Here is a 5,741-nt window from a genome sequence, read left to right as displayed (position 1 = left end):
CGCAGCTCCGCCCTGGCTCCTCCGGCTGATCCTCCCCGCCCACCCTCTACCCGCGCCGGGAAAGGGAAGCTGCGCTTGAGTAGACTTCTGGCGCGCCTCCCCTGGCTGAGTGTGCTTGTCCTGAGCTAGGGGCCGTCCCGCACAGTCACTCAGGCGTTTGCGTGTTTCCAAGATGCCAGGTTTGTTAGGGGAGACCTCCCCGGTAAGCCAATAGAATCACACTCAGGTCACACACAGAGAGGGGGAGCCTTCCGTAAAAGCGATCATCAGGCGCAGACTCCCAGCCGCTGGCGGGTCTGCAGGTGGAGAGAAAAGCGGGCGGGGGTCGCACCGCAGGCGACCGCACCCGTCTGGCGGGGGAAGTGCGGCAGGGCTCCGAGCATTGCCCGCGTTGCAGACAGGCTCCAGCATTGGGAGGTCGGAGCCCCAAGTCCTTATTGCCCACCAGGAGCGGAGGTCCCACTCATATCGGTGTCCAGATGGAGTCCTTATGCAGGTGTCCGGACTTGTGGTTTTGTGTGGTGCGTTACACGTCATTCCCTCGGTCTTGGCACAGTACTTGACATGACTGTCCTGGCGTACAGTGACTCCGCATTAGATGGTCAGAAGTGCCCAAAAAGCCCACTCTGCTCTTGTTCTAAACAGTGGTTCTTGGCCAGCCACACCTGAGTCAGGGCAGCTGACTCAATACAACTTATTCTATTATATTTCTATATTTCAGTCTTTATAAATTAATAAGGGGAATGACGACTATCAACCTACCAGGGCTTCTCAATTTCACTCCCTAATACTCCTCACCTCAACACAACAGATGCTCCACTGCTCTCGTCTGGGGAATAAACCCACTGCAGACATATTTAACATTATGACATGTAAAACTGCGTAGGTCAGCACCGGCTTTTCATGTATTCATCTTGGCAGTTCCACTAACCAGATGCATGCTGACTCTCACTGCACTTCCACGGGTGGCGTGCAGGGGTCTCGCCTGTTCATTTGCAGCATCAGCATTCTAGGATCCAAAAGGAGAAAACAAGGTTTGAGGGAAAATAAAGTTTGTATCAATCCAGAAAGGAAAGGATAATAGAGAACTCTGGAACTCTTAGTGTCTTCACAATATTATACTGAAGTCTCCAGTTAGCCACTGCCTGGCACAGTCAATAAAGCCAACCTTTTTTTTTTTTTTTTACTAACCAACTGGACCTGCTGAGGGCATCCATTCAAAGGGGCATGAGCTCTTGGGGAGAAGGGGCTCTCCACAGATTCTTGTGACTTCTGGGACTGCTCCAGATGAATGGACTAGCTCAACTGGAGAACCAACAGGCACCATCCTCAGTCCTTCACCTCCAGCATCCCTGATTGTTTCCACATTAGGTTCCTGAGATGTTGTACTTGGGTAACACAGTGCTGTTGAAAAATATAAAAATCAGTAGTCACATTTACTCAGGTTTCCACAAACAAAACTAGAAATATGAACACAGCCCAATATGGGGACCTGATGAATTATCTCTATAGCCTGTGGAGTGGCCTTCAATCTATCTATCTATCTATCTATCTATCTATCTATCTATCTATCAAGCTTAAGTGACCGTTCCACAGGTATCTATGATGCACACTTATCACCAGGGGGCAAATGCTCCAACCGGTAGGTTAGCTTGCTGCTGGGGTCCAGCCAATCAGGACTGGGTGAGACGCCTGTACATGTCCTGGAGCCGTCCAGCAGTGCCTCCCCAGCCCCCATCATGCAGCAGTGGGGTCCTTCGGCCTGGCCTGCGCCCTCATGCAATCCAGGACCCCTCGGAGGATATCCACAGGCCAGGCTGAGGGACCCCACCAGTGCACGAATCCATGCACCGGGCTTCTAGTTAGAGTATATGACACCAAGAGGAGATGTGTTTTACTGACATAACAAGGCGTATGAAAATGCCACCCAGAGGAGGCTACACTGGAGAGTCCTAGCTGCCTATGAGCAGCTTCTGAGTCGGCGCTTACTGATGCATATTTCTTCTTGATGGTGGATCACATTTTCTTGCTTTTTAGCATGTCCGGAAAGTTTTTGATGGCACACTTGAATGTTCTGAATTGTACACTGGTAAAGGTATCTTTAGAAAGACAAAAATAAATAAATAACTGGATAGAAAAATGGCAGTCTCTACCCTCATGTTTTATTTTCAGAGCTGACATTTAGGAACCTATAGATTTCAGATCCAGAACTGAGGTGGAGGAAGAACTAGAAGGTCAAAATTGAAGAAAGGGGGAAACATTAGCCCAATGTTTCTTGTCATTCAATGAAAAGGAGAAATTTTTAAAAAATGTAGGGTCTGTATCTGAGTGACTTTGAGGCTGAGAAAAGTGTCCTCTTAGCCCTAAAGGCTACCACCACGGGCTGCAGGTTCCCTCACCTCTGAGGTCTTTACCCCAACAGCAGTGGTCACTGTGGGCTGCCCTGAAGCAACGTAAGGATTTCTCTTTGCCTTAGGCCTCAGAGAGCCTAAGGAGGCTGGTTATGAGGAGGAACTTTCACTTGTGAAAAGAATGGCCCCTGAAGGTATCATCAGACTTTTAAAATACTAGTTATAATAACTATGAATGTTAAAAATAAACACAGTAATATGATATAAGGCTAACTAACAATTAGGTATGATTTTAAAATTTGCCACTTTTGTAGGAAAAGCATTGTTTTTGTTTTTATTAAATCTTGTTGAAAGTATTACATATGTCTCCCTGTACCCCCATTGACCCCTTACACTTTCATAGACATGATTTCCAATGGCTACTGTGGAGTGTGGGGGCTCAGCACTAAGAAAGTGAGTGCATCACTTCTATGTAGAGATGGGCCAGGGGACAGGGGCTTGGGGAGACCATAGCTCACCTCCCCCAAGTCCTTAACAGACTATGTCCTGCCCTAGAGCCAGAGGCCAGCCTGCTTCTCACCTTCCACGATGCCTAATTTCCAAAGGACCAGGATGACAATGCAGATGCAGAAGAAGACTGAGATGATCAATATGATGATCTCTGTGTATGTCAGGATGGCTGAGGACTATAATGGTGGTACTAAAACAAAGAGAAAAACAAAAGCCCTGTCGAATAAAAAAGACACCTCCCTCAACACCTACTTTGTCCAGGCAGCACGTCGCCCTCATATTTACTGACTCACTATGTGACAGTCACTATCAGGTACAGGGGTGTAAAGATTAACAGGGGTTGTGCTGTGTCCTTATGGAGCTCATATTGTACTGAGAGAGACAGCAAATGTACTGAGGGAGACAGCAAATGTCTGGTTATCATTCAGTTAGACATGTTGACTTAGGTAGACCATTTTAAGGATGACAGAATTGGGGGTGCTTAATTCAGTCTGAGAAAAGAGGTGAAGGCTTCATAAGAAGTGACCTTTGGGGGGAGACAACCCAAGGACTTATATGCAAGCATAGAGGCCTAACCCATGGACACAGACAACAGGGGGATGAGGGCATGAGTGGGGGAGATGGGGGGTAATGTGGGGATAAGGACACATATGTAATAACTTAATCAATAAAGAAATTTTAAAAAGTGACCTTTGAACTGGTTAAAGGTTAACTAAAACACAGGAAGGTGAGAAGGCCTGGAATGCTTTCAGATGCCTAGACATTTGGAAACCATCTAAGAGTCCAAGAAGACTGAATCATTGCTTAGCTTGGGTGGGGACTACTGCCCTGAGGGAGGTGGGATGGGAAACGAGGATGGTGGGATATCTGATGCTGCCATTGACTCTCAAGATAGGAAGTTCACTAAGAAATTAACCCATCCATCCATCCATCCAATCTTTAATTACACACATACACCCACACAAGGAAGGCATTAGACCTTTAATGAGCTACCACGTCCTCACACCCTAATCAGTTACCTGTGGGCTCTGCACTTTCTCCCAATGTTCTTAGAATTCCCTCAGCCCTCCAGCCCCCTTCCTCCACCTCATTCTCCTGGCCACCTATCCCTTTCTGTTCCTTTCCTGATTTCACAATCATTCCTTCTTTTCCTAAAAGACTCGAGATTTTCATTTCTAAGAGCACTTCCGTCTTTTTTTTTTTTAAATATATTTTATTGATTTTTTTACAGAGAGGAAGGGAGAGGGACAGAGAGTTAGAAACATCGATGAGAGAGAAACATCAATCAGCTGCCTCCTGCACACTCCCCTCTGGGGATGTGCCCGCAACCAAGGTACATGCCCCCGACTGGAATCGAACCTGGGACCCTTGAGTCCACAGGCCGACGCTCTATCCATGAGCCAAACCAGTTAGGGCAAGAGCACTTCCGTCTTAATAAAAGGGGCAGAAGACATTCTTAGCTGTCCTGTCATCAATGATGTTTTTCTAGCCATTTCTAACCCAGTAGAGCCCAAGGCCTTTTAAAAAAAAATATTTTTCTTGCTTTCAGAGAGGAAGGGAGAGGGAGAGAGAGATAAAAACATTAATGATGAGAGAGAATCATTGATTGACTGCCTCCTGCACACCCACTGCTGAGGATCCAGCCTGCAACCCTGGCATGTGCCCTTGACCAGAATTGAACCTGGGACCCTTCACTCTGCAGGCTGATGCTCTATCCACTGAGCCAAACTAGCTAGGGCTCAAGGCATTTTGTTAACAAAAATAATTCCTCTTTGGAATACGTTTTATTTTTATTATTATTTTTTTAAAAGGTCTCACACAGCCGAAACCGGTTTGGCTCAGTGGATAGAGCGTCCGCCTGCGGACTGAAGGGTCCCCGGTTCGATTCCGGTCAAGGGCATGTACATTGGTTGCGGGCACATCCCCAGTAGGAGGTGTGCAGGAGGCAGCTGATCGATGTTTCTCTCTCATCGATGTTTCTAGCTCTCTGTCCCTCTCCCTTCCTCTCTGTAAAATATCAATAAAATATATTTTTAAAAAAATAAAAATAAAATAAAAGGTCTCACACATTTACCACTGAACCAACCTACTACTGCAGGAAAAAAAAATCAACAGAGCAGAATCATGAGTCCACTAATTTTCCAATTAAAGTGCTCCAACTGTTCCGACAGTAGCTATCTTTTCAATCATTTAAAGGTGTAGGTAACCTGGATACAGCATAAATATGTGAGTCATCTCTCATGTGTGATTCGTCATAGACCCAGGTTGGTTCTTCTCCAATGTCTCCTCTTTGAGTTGTACCTGATTTTATTACCAGTTTTCATCGAGTCCATTATGGAATGGGCCGGTTCTGCTTTTGCTTCTTGGCCAGGAACCTCTTGATCCTGAAACTCTTGTGGGAAGACATGGTGAAGGAGAACGGAACGCACCTTGATGATGGAGAAAGAGCTGGAATATGTTAGATACTGATTCAGGATTTTTATTTCCAAGCTTGTTCTGCAGACAAGAATGGAAAGACCTACAGTGCCACCTGGAGGCCTCTGATAGGGGTCAGGGTACTTAAGGCTTTCCGTTCTGCAAATGGTTTTAGCCTCTTTAGCCTTTTCATCCTCACACTGGTCTCATTCATTCAACCATCCACACAGCACCAACCCTCATTGAGGTAATGTGGGAGTACTCTGGGGATAATCATCCTAAACCAGGGTAAAACCATGGCCTCTTGAGTCTGAGAAGCTCTCCCGATTCTTGTTCAGAGGGTCTTGTGAATGGTTTTAAACCCACACATTCAAAGGCAGCTCAAGTGACAGAGGATGTGCAATGGACTGCAGTGCATGGCCCATCTCTCTCATCCATGGAGACCCTGGCCCCCAACCTCCAGGA

At 46.4% G+C, this 5,741-nt stretch overlaps 1 pseudogene across 1 annotated transcript; it reads right to left on the bottom strand.

Moving 5' to 3' along the window:
- Positions 1-5,113: 5,113 nt before the first annotated feature.
- On the bottom strand, positions 5,114-5,268 carry LOC308246989 (large ribosomal subunit protein eL39-like; annotated as a pseudogene). The gene has a single exon. The product of its transcript is annotated as a large ribosomal subunit protein eL39-like (transcript).
- Between the last annotated feature and the right edge of the window lie 473 nt (positions 5,269-5,741).

The sequence above is a fragment of the Plecotus auritus genome (assembly GCF_963455305.1).
Source record: "Plecotus auritus genome assembly, chromosome: 4".
In the NCBI taxonomy this organism is placed as follows: Eukaryota; Metazoa; Chordata; class Mammalia; order Chiroptera; family Vespertilionidae; genus Plecotus; species Plecotus auritus.
The sequence above is the reverse complement of the archived record's forward strand: the minus strand, read 5'-3'. Positions and strand labels throughout refer to the sequence as shown.